General features: G+C 35.2%; 1 protein-coding gene across 6 annotated transcripts in view; it reads left to right on the top strand.

The window, feature by feature from the left end:
* The window catches only part of LRFN5 (leucine rich repeat and fibronectin type III domain containing 5), a 428403-nt gene that overhangs the window by 288858 nt on the left and 121676 nt on the right, over positions 1 to 17869 (top strand). For 4 of the 6 annotated variants that reach the window (XM_066277863.1, XM_066277860.1, XM_066277858.1 and 1 more), the window contains one exon: positions 1447 to 1516. The exons of the other annotated variants lie outside the window; for them this stretch is intronic. The gene's annotated coding sequence lies outside the window, so the exon portion shown is untranslated. The remainder of the gene's footprint in view (positions 1 to 1446; positions 1517 to 17869) is intronic. 6 annotated transcript variants of the gene reach the window in all.

Genomic DNA, 17869 nt, shown 5'->3' with positions numbered 1-17869 from the left:
CCTTTTACACCAAGAAAAAAAGATTTGATGTAAAAACGTAAGAAAAAAGAAAACCCCACACGCATTCCACACAAGAGCCAGAATTTGAAAAAATAATGTTGCTTTACAACAGCCTCAATAGTCATGTTAGTGTTAGAGAAGCCTCCGCAGCCTGCAATTAAGATAAATCTGAACTTTTTTCCAGCCCACTACCCTGCTAGGGCTGAGATGAGGGCAATGTGGAAAGACACATAAAAACAGAGTATACTCCCATCTGCATTTTAGTCCCCTTGACCTTGTCCTAATGGTAGATAGGAGAGGTTGGAATCAGAAATGAGATTAAAGCATTATACTAGAACTACCCAATTTTATTAACTTAAAGCAATCTGAAAGTTATAGAATCTACCCAAAGTAAAAACCCACTTTAAAGAAAAATATAAATTTACAGTGAATGATATTTGCTGAGTAAAGATAAAGATGTAGGTTAGAGCAAGGAAATATGGATCCTTTTTTCCAGTTATTGTTCCAAAGGTACATCTGAAATTTTTATTTTCTGCGTGTGCAACTTCTCTGTCAAACAGATGAATTGTGATATTTAAAGAGCTGCTGCTTTAAAATAGCTAAAATAATTTATTTGAGAGTTTATAAAATGATATTCAGCATTGAAGCTTGTAATGCAGACCAAAGAAAACTAAATGCTGGTGTAGTTCTCATGTATTTCTGGCTTATGGACCAATTCTTCACAAGCATATTAACTGTTGGAAATGTAGAAATGCTGTGTGCCTGTGGATGGGCTGCACACAGCATTAGCATACACACAAGAATTACACTTAGCATTTAAGAAAAAAATCTTGCATCATCTGAAAAGAAGATAAAGCCAAATAGATGAGATTTCTACATTGTAAAACACATCAAAATATTGGAAAAAAATTGGCGGGTGCATTCTTATCTTAGCACATTTACAGTGTAATAATGTATTTTTAAAAATCCTGTAAAACACCAGTATGAACTATATTAATCTATTTTGTACTATTTAAGACTCAAATAGAGGAAAGCCTGAATGTCATATTTTGGTTCTACTTTGAAAATAATATATCAACTATTGTGACATTTTAATGCTATGCATTTCATCTTGGGACTATAGATTATGGCATAGTCCATACCTGTTACCACCTACCTAGAGAGATGCTTCAATGGAGTAGGTCCTTGCTAGAATGGCATATCCAGGGAGAAAGATCCTCAGTGTGTTTTCACCCCAGCACTCTATTTCTGTACTAGCCAGCAAAACATACCCTAATTGTGAATTTCTTCCTCATTTATGAATTAAGAACTATGAACACAGATAATATAAAAAATATAAGTAAAATTAAAAAGTTTTTTTTTTAAAGCAGTTGAAGTTAAAGTAAAAAGAGTGGGAACAATAATACTTATCATCTTGCTGCATCTCTTCTGTGTTCTCTTCCTTAGGGTTTCTGGAAGAAACTAAGATAACAGGGTAGAGAAAGTGAAGAAATAAGGATAAGAAAATAAGATTACAGTAAGTTATTTCTCAGTATAAATAACATGGCACTATTTTGAAAAAGTCATTAAGCAATGAGTGCTTGACGAATGAATAATAAGTCTGTAAAGAAATCAAGATTAACTTGTATTAGACTGGTGTGGAAAATGTTCACTTCTAAAAGATAACGTTTAAAAATATTGGTGGCCATGAATGTGTGGGCTTTTTCTTGACTTATACAACTAAATATATGACCACTAAACCTTTTTTTTAATTTCCCCCAAAGTTAGAAGCAGGGAGGCAGTTGGACAGACTCCGGCATGCGCCCAACCGGGATCCACCCCGCATGCTCACCAGGGGGTGATGCTCCACTGCAGTCAGAGCCATTCTAGTGCCTGAGATGGAGGCCATGGAGCCGTCCTCAGTGCCTGGACCAACTTTGTTTCAGTGGAGCCTTTGGCTGTGGGAGGGGACGAGAGAGGCAGAGAGGAAGGAGAGGGGGAGGGGTGGAGAAGCAGATGGGCGTTTCTCCTGTGTGCTCTGACCAGAAATCTTACCTGGGACTTCCACACGCCAGGCCAACACTCTACCACTGAGCCAACTGGCAAGGTCCGACCACAAAACCTTTTTGATGTAAGAAGAGTAAAAGGAAAACAGTGTCTAAAGAATCATGTCCTCCTTTCTCCCCTCTTACAAGAATGAGATTATTAGAAATACTATTTGGCCTGACCAGGTGGTGGCGCAGTGGATAGAGCGTTGGCCTGGGATATGGAGGACCCAGCTTCAAGACCCGGAAGTAATCAGCTTGAGTGTGGGTTCATCTGGCTTGAGCAAAAAGCTCATCAGCTTGGATCCAAGGTTACTGACTGGAGCAAGGGGTTACTCAGTCTGCTGAAGGCCCACAGTCAAGGCACATATGAGAAAGCAATCAATGAACAACTAAAGTGTCGCAATGCAAAACCGATGATTGATGCTTCTCATCTCTCTCTGTTTCTGTTTGTCTATCCCTCTCTCTGACTCTCTGTCTGTGTGAAAAAAAATATTGTTCTTGTTTATTTTATATCACTTTTCTGTCTCTTCAGATTTCAATATGGAATTATATCAGTCTCTTCTGAATTTCCTTGGTAGCTCCAAATTGTCTATTCTATGAACAGAGTTTTAATTTTATAAATTAAAATGTCATGTTTTCATAATTTCCATTTTTTCAGACTGTTTTATTAACAATTCTCCCCTCTTTCATATATAAACAAAATAATTTTTAGCATGGAAAGCAAAGTGGATAAATTTACTGAGTATTTGAATAGATGTGATGTCTTAAACAAGTTTCTTTTGACTTTAAGAATAGTTTTAAGAATAGAAATATTTTTAAAGATTTTTTTGCATTAAGCAATATATATATATTTCTTAAGATAATGCAACAACAGTAACTTAAGTAGCAACAGCTATATTATCTGTATATCTCTCTTTTTACATTATTATGCATCTTACTAATCTTTGCAGCCTAGGTAGGAACCATCTTGCATTTTCTCCGGTGATGTCATACCGTACCCTGCATTTAATAAAAGTCAATTCTTTCTCTTAAGGCATATTCATTCTGAGAGGAAGAGTTACAAGTTCTGTATAAATATGAATCAAACATTGTATTTTATCATAATAGTTGTGAAGCTATAAAAAAGATTTCAACTCATCATAACTCTATCTGTGGAGGGACCTTAACAATGATCAGCTTTTTCTTCCTGATCTAAATGCCTTGTGAACTTATTGCTATAGCTGAAATCTTTCGATTGAACTCCCTTGGCTTTAGCTAATTCAATTCCAAACCAGCAGGTATTGCTAAAGCATGCTGTGAGCACATACCACCAGCTTTGATAATACAGATGGGAACCAGGGAAGAATCACCAAATTAAGATATGCATGCTGTTCTTGCTATAAATATCCACATTATCCTGGCATTCTTTTTCTTCTTTTCCTCTTTTATTCATCCATATAATTCCAATTGGTAATTTTAATTTCATGATTACTTGGAAGGGTAATTAGGGCATGTACATTAAATATGGAAGGCATCGTGGAAATATGCATTAGCTATGAGATCATTCTTGCTAGAAAGAAATATCTAGTAACCTATTAAAAGATCAATAATATAGATAAAATTTGATCAATTTTGTAGGCTAAATTGCAGAGCTTTAAAGTAGCTACTAAATATTTATATGACTTTTTTTCTTACCAGCATAAAAGTACTGATGTTACTAAAGAATTCATGCAACACATAGTAGGTTAATGACTGAATATCTCTAGTTGTCTTTGTTCTCAAAAATAAATTATATATGTATATATATACATAAACATATATATGAATATATACTATTAGTGTAATTTCTTTAGTGATTATTTCCATATAAGCTATTCCAGAAAGATATTCAGACAATGGTGCCACGCAATGAAGTCTGATGTTATTTAATCAAGCTTATTAAATATTTCAATATAATAATATCACAAAACAGTGTTAGAGATGTAGAGCATAAAATCTTTTATTGGTGCTGAAGTGCAATTTAAAGTAGTCTTTAAAAAACTCTCATATGAAACTCCCAGGAGTAAATATTATCTGAATACATCAATAATGAATATAATTTTTCCCTTTCATTCTTTAAGTGGGGAAAGTTGTAACCTTGCCATTGCATTATCTTATAGACCAGCTGAGAGAGCCAAAACAGTCATATTCTTAAGAGGGCTGGTAGGCAACTAAAATAATTCTAAGTGAACAAACATAAGTGAAAAACATATTTATGTTTCTCCTAGTTAGCTCTTGCTGGTATTAAATGTTTTAATAAGTGTGATTCATTTAGTATAAAAGGACTGGATTAGAATTATTTTCTCTATTTTTTTCTTAATTTTTTAATGTACTGTGTTGACATGGTTCCAATGGTTCCACTCTATATAACACACTCTACAATACACACTCTGTCATGCCACCCCACCACATGCAAAGTCTCTTTCTACCTCTATTTTTCTTCCTTTTTCTCCCCTCTACTACCTCCAGCCTCACTTTTCCCTCTGGCTATTGCTACCCTGTTGACTGTGTGTGTGTGTGTGTGTGTGTGTGTGTGTGTGTGTGTGTGATTTTGGCTAATATCTTCACATTCTTTGGCCCCATCCCCTCTTCTTCCTTCCCCCTGACAGCTGTTCTATTTCCTGTGACCCTGCCTCTATACTAGTTTGTTCCTCAATTTAATTTGTTTATTAGATTCCACATATAGGTGAAATCATATCTTATTTGTCTTTCTCTACCTGGCTTATTTCACTTACCACTATAATGTCCAGGTCCATCCATACTGTAGCAAAAGGTAAGACATCCTTCTTTTTATGGCTGTTTAATATTCCATGATGTAAATGTATCACAGCTTTTTTATTCACTAATTCAACAATGTACACTTGGGCTGTTTCTAGATCTTGGCTGTTGTATAATAATGCTAAACAAAATATAGGGCTACATATATTCTTTTGAATTAGTGTTTTGGGATTCTTAGGATATATTCCCAGAAGTGGAATAGCTAGGTCATAAGGCAGTTCCATTTTTAATTTTTGAGGAAACTCCATGTGGTTTTCCACAGTGGCTGCATGAATCTACATTCCCACCAGCTGTGCAGGAGGGTTCTCTTTTCTCCACACCTATGCCAGAATTTGCTGTTTGTTGATTTGTTAATAAAAGCCATTCTGGCATGTGTGCAGTGATATTTCATTGTGTTTAAATTGCACTTCTCTGATGATTAGTGACCTTGAGTATCTTTTCATATGCCTATTGGCCATCTGTATGTCCTCTTTAGAGAAGCATATATCAGATCCTTTGCCCATCTTTTAATTGGATTTTTATTCTCCAGGTGTAGAGTTTTATAATATTTGTTATTTCCTTATCAGACATATGAGTGAATATATTCTCCCATAGAGTGGGTTGTCTTTATCTTGTTAATGGTGTCTGTTGCTGTGCAAAACCTTTTTTTAGTTTGATGTAGTCCCATTTGTTTATTTTGTCCTTTTTTTCACTTGCCCATGGGAACATATTGGCAAAATATTGTTACCAGAGATTTCTGAGAGAGTACTGCCTATGTTTTCTTCTAGAATTTTTATGGTTTTGTGACTTATGTTTAGGTATTCTATCCATTTTTATTTACTTTCTTGTGAATTGTGTAAGTTGGTGGTCTAGTTTCATCTTTTCACTTTTATTGGTTCAATTTTCTCAACACCACTTATTAAAGAGACTGTCTTTACTCATTGATATTTGCCTCCTTTATTTATTTCTGAGTTTATTTCTGAGTTCTCTGTTTTGTTCCGTTGATCTGTATGCCTGTTCTTATGCCAGCACCAAGCTGGTTTATACAATGGTATTGTAGTATAGCTTGATATCAGGAAGTGTGATGCCACCCACTTTGTTCTTCATTTTCAAGATTGCTGAGACTATTCAGGTTTGTTTTTGGTTCCATATAAATTTTTAGAATATTTGTTTTAGACCTGTGAAGTATATCATTGATATTTAATAGAAATTGCTTTAAAATCTATATTCTTTTGGGTAGTATGGACATTTTAATAATGTTAAGTCTTTCTAGCCATGAACACAATATATGTTTCTACTTCTTTGTATCTTCCTTGATTTCTTTCCTCAATGTCATATAGTTTTTCTAGTACCAGTGTTTACCTCCTTGGTTAAATTTATTCCTAGGTATTTGATTTATTTATTTGCAGTAGTAAATAGGATTTTTACTTTAACTTTTTTTCTAAAAGTTTATAATAGGTGTATGATTTCTGAATATTACTTTTATATCCTACCATTGCCGGATTCATTTATTAGCTCTATTTTTTTCTATGGAGACTTTAGATTTTTCTGGGTAAAGTATCATGTCATCAGCAAAAAATGATAGTTTTCCTTCTTCCTTTCATATTAGATGCTATTTACTTCTTCTTGTCTGATTGCTATGGCTAGGACTTCCAGTACTATGTTGAAAAAAAGTAGTGAAAGGGGACAACCCTGCCTTGTTTCTGATCTTAAGAGAATTGCTTTAAATTTTTTTTCCATTGAGTATGATGTTGGCTATAAGTTTGTCATATATGGCCTTTATTATGTTGAGGTATGTTTCCTCTATTCCCGTTTTTCTGACAGTTTTTTTTTATCATAAATAGGTCCTGGCTTTTATCAAATGCTTTTTCTGTATCTATTGATATGATCATGTGATTTTCATCCTTCATTTTGTATATGTGATGAATCACATTTATTGATTTGTGAATATTGTACCAGCTTTGCTCCCCAGAATAAATCCTACTTGATCATGGTTTCTGATCTTAATAATGTATTGCAGAATCTGGTTTGCTAATATTTTCTTGAGAATTTTAGTATCTATGTCCATGAGGGATTTGGCTTATAACTTTCTTTCTTTGTAGTATCTTTACCTGGTGTTGGAATTAGAGTTATGCATGCTTCATAAAATGAGCTTGTAAGGCTTGCCTCCTGTTAAATTTTTGGGATACTTTGAGAAGGTCAGGTGTTAGTTTTTCTTTGAATGTTTGGTAAAATTTGCCAGTGAAGTCATCTGATCCTGGATTTTTGTTTGTTGGGAGATTTTTTTAATACTGTTCCTATTTCATTTGTTGTAATCAGTCTGCTCATGTTTTCTGATTCTTACAGACTGAGTTTTGGAAGATTGTATGTTTTTAGGAATTTATCTATTTTGCCCAAGTAGTCCAATTATTGGACATATACTTCTTCAGAGTATTTTCTTACAGTCCTTTGTATTTCTGTGATGTCAGTTATTGCTTCTCATTTATTTCCAATTTTATTTATTTGGGTCTTCTCTTTTTCTTGATGAGTCAGTTAAAGGTTTGTCAATTTTGTTTAACTTTTCAGAAAACTAGTTCTTGGTTTCATTGATTTTTCATTCTTATTTTTAGCCTCTATGTCATTTATTCCCACTCTGATTTTTTTTAAAGATTTTATTTATTCATTATAGAGAATGGGGAGAGAGAGAGAGAGAGAGAGAGAGAGAGAGAGAGAGAGAGAAGGAGGTAGGAGCAGGAATCATCAACTCCCATATGTGCCTTGACCAGACAAGCCCAGGGTTTTGAACCAGCAACCTCAGCATTCCAGGTCAATGCTTTATCCACTGTGCCACCACAGGACAGGCCCCACTCTGATTTTTATTATTTCCTTTCTTCTACTTCCTCTCGGTTTTGTTTGTTGTTTTTTTTTTTATAATTCTTTTAGGTTCAATGTTAAATTATTTCTTTGAGATTTTTCCTGCTTCCTAAGGTATGCCTATAATGTAATGAGCTTCCCTCTCAGGGCTGCTTCTGTTGTGGCCCAAAGTTCTGAGTTTGTTATATATTCATTTTTACTTGTTTTAAGGAAATTTTTTATTTCCTCCTTGATCTCATTGTTAACCCATTTTTTATTAAATATACTATTTAGCCTCCAACTCTTTGACAGTTTTTTTAGTTTTATTATTGTAGTTGATTTTTTTTCATGTCCTGTGGTCAAAGATACTTGCTATGATTGTAATCTTTGTAAATTTATTGAGAATTGGTTTATATCCTAACATGTGGTCTATCCTAGGAAATGTTATGTGAGCATTTGAAAAGAATGTATATGCTACTTCTTGGGGGTAAAATTTTCAGAAGATATCAATTAAATCTAGTTGCTCTAGAGTGTCATTTAATGTTGCCTTTTTTTCTGTCTGAAGGATCTATCTATTGATGTCAGTGGGGTGTTAAAATTCTCTACTATTACTGTATTGCAGCTGATCTCTCCCTTTATGTCCATCAAAATCTGCTTTATGTATTTAGTTGATCCTATATTGGGAAAGTAAATATTTATAATGGTTATATCTTCTTGTTGGATTGCTCCCTTTGTCATTATGTATTGACCTTCTTTGTCTCTTACAGCCTTTGTTTTAAAGACTATTTTGTCAGATATAAATATTGCTATTTCACCTTTCCCCTCCCATTTTATTTGTGTAGAATATTTTTTTCTATCTCTTTACTTTCAGTCTATATGTATGTTCTGTCCTGAAGTGGATTCTTTTTTCTATTATTATTTTTACTTAGTCAGAGGAGGGCAAGCATAAAGACAGACTCTCACATGTGTCCTGACTTGAATCCACCTGGAAAGTCCATTAAGGGGTGATGTTCTTCCCATCTGGTGGGTTGCTCCATTGCTAAACAACCAAGCTCTTCTTAACACCTAAGGCAAAGTCCATGGAGCTATCCTCAGCACCCAGGCCCAACTCGTTCCAATAGAGCCAGGGCTGCAGGAGGGGAAGAGAGAGAGAAAAGCAAGAGGGGGAGTGTTGGAGAAGCAAATGGGTGCTTCTTCTGTGTGCCCTGACTTGGAATCAAACCCGGGACATACACACACCAGGCTGATTCTCTACCACTGAGTGAACTGGCCAGGGCCTGAGGTGGCTTTTTGTAGACAACAGATATATGGGTCATGTTTTCTTATCTCTTCTTCTACCCTATGTTTTTTTATTGGAGTATTTAGTCCATTTACATTTAAAGTTTTGAAATGTACTGATCCTTATCAGTTGGCTCAGTCACTTAACAGTGTCATCTCAAAACAACAAAGTTGAGGGTTTGATCCCCCATTAGAGTACACGTGGGAAATAACCAATGAATGAACGACCAAGTGGAACAACAAATGAATTCTTCTCTTTCCTGTCTCCTCTCTCTTGCTTCCCTTCCCTTGCTAAAAATCCAACAATAAATTAAAAAAAAATAATTAAGCCCTGTTTGAATAGATCAATTGGTTGGAGCACTGTCCTGGAGCACAGAGGCTGCCAGTTTAATTTCCTATTCAGCGCACATACAGGAGCAGCTCAATGTTCCTTCCTGTTTCTCCCTGACTTTCAAGAAGAAGAAGAAGAAGAAGAAGAAGAAGAAGAAGAAGAAGAAGAAGAAGAAGAAGAAGAAGAAGAAGAAGAAATGTACTTATTTGTTTGCCATTTTATTTTTTAAAACTACAATCCTCTTGCTCTCAATTTTTTTCATCTTTTTAAAGCATTCTCTTTAACATTTCATGTCATACTGGTTTAGTCATAATACACTTCTTTATTTTTTTTCAAAATCTGAAAAGTTCTTTATTTTTTTTCAATTTTAAATGATAGCTTTGCTGAATAGAGTAGTCTTGGTTATAGTTTTTTGGCTGTGTTTATCTTTTTAAATATCTCTTGCTAATCTCTTCAAGTCTGAAATGTTTCTGCTGAGAAGTTGGATCACAGCTCTGTGGTAGGGGGTCTCTTTTGTAGGCAATCAATTGATCTTTTTGTTGCAGCTTTTAGAATTCTTTATCTTCTATCTTTGGCATTTTAATTATGATGTGTCTTGGTGTGTGCTTTTTTAGGGTTCATCTTGAACAAGACATTCTGTGCTTCTTGAACTTGTGTGACTTTTTCTTTTACTGGGTTCTGAAAATTTTCAGTTATTATTTCTTCAAACAGGTTCTCTCCCTTGTTCATTCTCTTTTCCTTCAGGAACCCCTATGATATGGATGTTGTTTTGCTTGATGTTGTCACAGAGGTCTCTTAGACTCTCCTCACCTTTGAGTCTCTTTTCTTTTTACTGCTTTGCTTCTATTCTTACTGTTATCTTGTCCTCTAAATTGCTGATTCAATCCTCTGCTTTATCCAAACTTGCATTGATTTTTTCCAGTGCAGTCTTTATTTCATATATTGTAATTTTCATTTCTACTGGTTCTTTTTTATGGTTTCAATGTCCTTTTTTATGCTTACTATATCTTTGTTTAAGTTCTCACTGAGATAATTTGTTCTTACTCTAAGAACCATGAGTATTCTAATAATCATTGTTTTAAACTATGCATATGATAGTTTGGTTCTTTCCATTTTATTTAATTCTCTTTGTGAAGATTTCACTTGTTAATTCATTTAGAGCATATGTCTTTGTCAGCCCATTTGTATGTGTATTAGGTAGCTCTGTCTGATCCTAGATTTGATGTGATGCTTAGATGCCTAATGAAGAAGGTGGGTTCAGTGGTACAAACCTCCAGGCCACTTGAGCTACTTGCTCTAGGAATGTTTCTTGAAAGTTATATTTAAATTCCTGTTGTATGTCTTAAATGCTGTAGGCCCTTTCATGGGTGGAGTTATCCAATCAGGCTGGCTGGTTCTAAGGGTCAAGCTTGATCATGTGCATTAGATACTGTACACTGGCTGTTTTTTTTTTGTGGTGTTATTATTTTCAGCAGGGTCTGGTGCTTTCTGGACTCCCCTTTGAGTGTGCCATTTGTGTGGCTAGTTGAATCTAGCACTGTGGTGGTTCGCAATCCACTGGTGCTTGTGTAAGGATATAGGACCTCTTTGGTAGGGTTCAGGAATGGGTTATCAGATGTTGTTCGTAATCCTCTGTGGGCTATCTGTTTGGAGCTACCACTCTGTTTACTGTTTGTGTCTGTGTTTTCTGTGTCTGGGTGTGTGTATGAAGGCCCAACCTGTGTATAAAGGTCAACTTCCTTGTGCTTAGAGCTGAGCTCTGCAAAAGGTCCAAGATCTTTAAGATTTGCCTCCACTTTTCAGCTGTTTCACCTTCACTTGCAGTTACCTGGTCTTCTCAGAAAGTCTTCTGTAGAGAGACTGTAGAGTAAGTTTGGACTAGCCTCACCCTATCAACCCCTCCACAGCTTGCAAGCTTGGTGTGGAAGGGCAACTAAGGTTGGGAGTACAAGGTTAATGGGACCCCCCCACTTGAGAAGTCTCTTGTTCAGAAGCTCAGTGTAGGGAATGTGGCACCTCCTCCACAGACTAATCTCTCAATCGCTGCAGGATAATCTAACTCTATTTCTCCCCAGAGAGGTGAGAAGCAGGTTTAGGTTGGGTGGCTCAACAGTCCCCTCTGCAGAAATTCTTTCAGCTGAGGAACCCCTTGTCTCAGAGAGAAAGACTGAGAGAGTCTTCCACTGATCTTTCCCCCAACAGGTGGTTAAGCCCTTCATCCATCCCGACAATAGGCTCCAAGGAACTCACACATTGAATGTTTGAGCTCTAAGCATCTCACCCTTTCCCCTATGGAACTGACCCCAGTGGCATAGGGTATTTGAGACTAAAGCTGGCTGACTCTAAGACTGTACTTCATCCAATGAATGTGAGCTGCTGTGCAAGTGCTGACCACAGGAAGCAGAATTCTCAGCTGGGTTTGGTGCTTGCCCAGCTCTCCCTCTGCATGTCTGTTTTTAAGGCTGGTTGGATGTTGTCAGTAGCTGGACACTGGATATGTTAGTTTTGGGCCTCATAGGAGGAAACCTAGTGCAGACCAGTGTAAGACAGTGCCAGTGACTGACTCTTGGCAACCTGTTCGGAACTATAAACATTCCACAGTTTGTGGCTGCCTCTGCTGGGCTTAGATGCACGTGGAAGGACCAAGCTGTTCACCTAGGCTGGCTTTTACCAGCACCAGGCCTGGGGGCAAGTCAGAAAAAGACCCAAGGTTTCCTGAGATCTGTTTTCTGTTGACTCTGTCTGCTGACTGCTTGTTAAGCTCAGTCTCTAATAAAAACCTCTGTTAGAGTAGAGAGCCTAGGGGTATTAATCTCCCCTAAGGGGGAGGTATCTCTCAGGCATAAGGAAAAGTGGTTTGAACGGCTCACAACCCAGGGACCCAGATATCCTGAGTTCTTTTTCAGACTCAGTAGGGTCTAGGAGTATGGTGGGTGGGGCTTCTGAAACTAGAGGCCTGCCAATAGTTTCTGCCAATAACAAGACAGTTTCTAGTGAATCCCCTGAGAGAGGCAGCTCCAGTCATATTCTCGGGAAAGTGGGAGCCTCAAAGCCAGACAATTAAGCAGAGGTGGACAGGTACACCAGGCACATGCCCTTGGCCCTGATTTCTGAAGAGCCCTGCAAAACCCCAACTTAATATTTAATATTTTTTTCTAATGTCACCAAGTTCAGTTTTGTATGTGCAATTTTAACATTAACAGTATATAATATCTTTTATTTATTTAAAAATATGGTTAACATGTATTTTTATTTTCTCTCTCTCTAGCTTTTAAGGGGCCTAATATTTTCTTCTGTGCCCAGGGCTTTAACTGACCTTAATCCATTTCTGCAATTAAGTCACTGTCTCCCCCTGACTCTGCTCAATACCCTCAGCTCCCTGGCCAAGCCTGCCTACATTGCAGCTGGGCCCAGTCTCCATAGGGTGGGGTGGTTGCTTTCTTCCAGACTGACTGAGAACTGTCTCTTCTGGCAGACAGAAATCTTGCTTCTTTTCACCACCAAATGCTATGTGGGTACTTCTTACCTCTAGTGCTTTAGGCTGGGGAGCTCAGGTTGGGGTTCAGGACCTACACCTCTCAGGGCAAACCACCCCCACAGCTGTGATGTCCCCCAGGAACCTCAGCCACTGCTTCTGGGAGTGGGGCAGCCCTTTTTGCATCTCTGCCCTTCCTACTAGTCTCAACCAAACTTCAGTTTGGTCCTGGGGGGAGGCAAATAGACACCTGCCTATTCCATCACTATTTTGAATCCTTTTCTTTATAAAACTATTTTTAAAAAATAAAAGAAAAAGAAAACAAATGCATAATTATTCCTAAAGAATCCAACATTTTCCACCCTTGATCTTTGCCTTATAACTTGACACTTAGCCAACAGTGAAACAGTTAACAGTGTTGACTCTAGATAACTGGGAGAAATGGGCCTGGTGTTTTGAGTTGTAAGTTATTTTGTTCCTAAACCTGGGACTCTATTAAAATAACTATGGAAGAAAACAGTGTTTTTTTTCTATTCCTTTCAAAATCTGGAGCGCTTAACAAAATGAAAGTAGAAGCTTTTTAAATGTATCCCTTGATTGGCAGGGTTGAGATACTGCTGGATCTGAGGTTTTCACTTCTTCAGGAGAAGCCTTCACCTGTCTCTTTGGCTGTCTGCCCTGTCCTGTCTTCTAAAGGGTTGACTTATTATTTTGGAAAAAAATCTAGAATTACTTTTTGATTCAATTAAAATAATCTTCTCAGTGAAGATAGGTATTTCATTTTTTGTAATACAAATATTTAAGATAGATGTGTGGATTACTTTTCTATTAATGAATATAATTTTATTCCAAAATACTAGTATTCAAGAGATCTGTATGTATTTCAAAAACTCAAACCATAGTACATGCTTATGGTAAGATAAAAGGAATATTTTTCATTCATAATGACAAATATGTAATTATAAAAATGATATGTAAATATATAACTAAATAAATGTGGAAACTACAAATAAATTAATAATTTCTTTGTGATCTTTTGTTATTTTTCACAGTCTGGTACAGAAATAATAAGGATGTTATCTCTTATTGTCCTACTTGGAAAAACTGAACATAAATAGGGAACACTTGGAAGTATTTTTTATAAAAAATATATTAAATAGCTTTACTAGATAGAGACAGCTAGCTTTAAAAGTGGGTCTCAGGGGCCCTGGCTGGGCAGCTCAGTTGGTTTGAGTGTCATCTTTGTACACCAAGATTGTGGGGTTTATCCCAGGTAAGGGCACATAAAAAAATCAACCAATAGATGTATAAATAAGAGAAACAACACATTGACATTCCTTTCTCTCTGTTTCTCCATCTCTCTCTCAAAATCAATAAATCAATTTTAAAAATTAAAAATATTAAATTTGGGGCTCTGGGGACACATTGCCTTGTTTTTCTTCTAGTAAATTTATAAATATGACTGGGTTAAATATGTGTGTGTTGCAATAGAAAAAGAGAGTATTATGTGTGTATATTCATGTATAGCATTTGATAGTTTGTATTTTTATGTGTCTGTTTTTCTTCTATTCAGTAACATATTTTAGAGATTCATTTATGTTTTGCACATATCAATAATTGTGTATTTGTATAACTGTAGAGTACCCCATTGTATAAATATATCACAATTTTTTAAATTAAAAATGTTATTGATTTATTTTAGCAAAAGAGAAAGGGAGAGAGAGAGATAGGGACATCAATTTGTTCCCGTCTGGGCCCTGACCAGGAGTTAACCAGCAAATTCTGTGCCTCAGGGTTATGCTCTAACCAGCTGAGCCATCTAGTCAGGGCACACAATTTCTTGATGAATATACCTTTAGAGGTCCGATTACTTTTTTCTAGTTTGGAGTTATTATATTCATAAAGCTACTTTGAACATTTTTGTATAAGTCTTTCTGTGTATATATGCATTCCTTTCTTGTTAGTATGTACATCAATGTTGAGTTTCTGGTCATAAGTATATGGGTAGAACAGAGCAACCTCATATCAGCTCCCTAGTACTGCTTGTTAAAGCTTTAGGTATTTCGTGAACTGATCATTAAATATAGACATTATTTAAAAATCAATTAAATAGAATTACACTTAAATTATATTTAAATCAAAGTGAATAAATTCTCAAAAATTAATCATACCCTAATTTTTTAATATTTTTGTATTATCTAAGTTACTGAGGTTATTTATGTATTTTAAGTGTTTAGTGGAAAATTTGTATTAAGATGTTCTATTTTGAAGCTTTTTTCAACTATGCATTCAGTAATATATTGAATATGAAGTCAGATATGAAAATATTTATACTCACAAAATTAGGTAACAATTACAAATGAATGCTGGGTTTGGGTTTTTGCTTGTCTAGAACTAAGAAACTTATGGAGAAAATGATAGTCATGCAGATAAAACTAAAAAAAGTGTTACATCTATAAACATTGCATTTTGAATATCGCATAAACCTGAACAAAATATTCTTTAGGTATTTCAATATTATTATATGAGTTAGCAAATAAGTAGTGTATCATTGATGAAACAGTGACATGTGTAATTGTTTTACATATGTCTTGTAAATGTAAACAAAAATATTAACAAATATTATTTGTACATTGATTATTATGCATCATTTACAGAATAAAAATTATAATAAATTTATATATACACTTATATACATACATTTATTTTTCAGAGGACTGGGAGTTAAACATTTACCAACTAACAACTTAAAAACAGTTCATTAGAAACTAAATGCTAAATAAGTAAACAAAAATAAACAAGAGAGGCTACATCAAACTATAAAGCAGAGAAAGAATCAACAAAAGAGACTGTCATTATACAGGGTGGACCAAACTAAGTTTACAGTTGTTTGTATGAAAAATAACACAATAATAAATAAATAAAAATTCAAGAATAAACTCTGTGGTTTGTATACTCACAACAGTAAATTTACATTTGCCCCACCCTATAATAAAAAGACAACCTATATGGAATAAGCAAAAATATTTCCAAGTCATATATCTGATAAGGTTTTAATATTCAAAATACATAAGGAACTCATATAACACAAAAGAAAAAATAGATTTAAAAATGGGCTGATAATCTGAATAGACATTATCCAAAGAAAATGTCCATATGACAAACAGGTACATAAAAAGGTGCTTCCCGTCACTAATCAACAAACGGAAATGCAAGTAAAAAATTCAGTGATATATTGCCTAATCTGTTGATGAGAACGAAGTAAAAAACAGTTTTGCACTGCTGGTGGGAATGTAAGTGATACAGCCACTGTGGAAAACAGAATGATGGTTCCTCAAAATATTAAAAATAGAACTACCATATGACCTAGCAATTCCAATTCTGGTTATTTATCCTTTTTGTTTTTTAGATTTTATTTATTTATTTTAAAGAGAGGACATAGAGACAGAGAAAGAGAGAGAAGGGGGGATCAGAAATCATCAAGTCCCATTTATGTCTTGACCAGAAAATCCCAGTGTTATGAACCGGTGACTTCAGCGTTCCTGGTCAATGCTTTATTTTCTGCACCACCACAGGTTCATCCTGGTTATTTAACTAAATCAGTCTCTTGATAAGATATCTGCACCCCCATGTCATTGCAGCACTATTTATAATAGCCAAGACAGATGCATGCACAAAGAAAATAGGGCTCGCACGTGCGCGCGCGCGCACACACACACACACACACACACACACATACTTACATACACAAACACAAAGGAATGCCAGTTAGCCTCACACAAAAAAATAAAATCTTGTCAACAACATAAGTGGAACTTGATGGAGTTATGCTAAGTGAAATAAGTCAGAAAAAGACAAGTACTAAAATCCTGTATGATTTCACCTACATTGAAATTGCAAAAATGACCTGCATCTATCAGATAACATATTACATTTTTTATTTTTGGTGAGAATCTTTATGTTCTTCTCTTAATAAATTTCAATTATACAATACACTGCTATTAATTATAGTCACCGTGTTATACATCAGATCTTCAGACCTTACCTTATTTAAGCAATTCACAGTGCTTTTGATGTAGTGGTATGAAGATCATTCTCTTAAAAAATTCTGATTAAGTTAAAAGTAATTACCAATACTTTAAAGACAGTTTAGCTATACCAATATCGTATTCTTGAATGCTTAAACTATTCTGCTAGTGATTATACATAATGATGTTATTCTGGTAATTTGGCTTTTTGAAAAAAAATAAAGCTATGGTTTGTAATATTAATTTTTTTTTAACTTATTGGGATGAAATCATTGGCCAAACCACACAGGTTTTAATTGTACAACTCAATGTAACATTTTTTTATATAAGTATTTCTACTATGTCTACATTTAAGCTACTAAAAGTTCAATTCATTCACAAAATTTTAGAATTGTTTCTTGTGAGCTAATACAAGCCAGCACAAGGATTTCACTGTATGTAACTTGTTTTCTTTCATTTTAAATAACAGTGAATCATATGTAAAATATTAAATTACCAATCTTTTTAAAATACAATTAATCATATTTGGGGAAAAACTGATTTAAAAATGGCTTATTTTCTACATTTAAATATAAAATTAAAGACTTTGGCCTTCTTACTATCTTGTTAGTAATAAACATCACATCTGAATACATGCTTATTTATTAATAAAGTAATTTATCTTTATTTATTTATTTATTTATTTATTTAATTTTTACAGAGTCAGAGAGAGGGATAGATAGGGGCAGACAGACAGGAACAGAGAGAGATGAGAAGCATCAATCATCAGTTTTTCGTTGCGACAACTTCGTTGTTCATTGATTGCTTTCTCATATGTGCTTGATCGTGGACCTTCAGCAGACCGAGTAACCCCTTGCTCCAGCCAGCGACCTTGGGGCCAAGCTGGTGGGCTTTTGCTAAAACCAGATGAGCCTGCACTCAAGCTGGCAACCTCGGGGTCTCAAACCTGTTTCCTCTGCATCCCAGTTCAACACTTTATCCACCGTGCCACCGCCTGATCAGGCCAGTAATTTATCTTTAAAAAATGAAAATGGATGGGCATAAATTTATTGATTAGTTTTATTGAAATACTGCAATTTTTAGCAATTCTCTGAAAAAACTCTGTATTGTATTGCAATTCTAC

This window comes from Saccopteryx bilineata, chromosome 4 (genome assembly GCF_036850765.1).
Source record: "Saccopteryx bilineata isolate mSacBil1 chromosome 4, mSacBil1_pri_phased_curated, whole genome shotgun sequence".
In the NCBI taxonomy this organism is placed as follows: Eukaryota; Metazoa; Chordata; class Mammalia; order Chiroptera; family Emballonuridae; genus Saccopteryx; species Saccopteryx bilineata.
The sequence above is the reverse complement of the archived record's forward strand: the minus strand, read 5'-3'. Positions and strand labels throughout refer to the sequence as shown.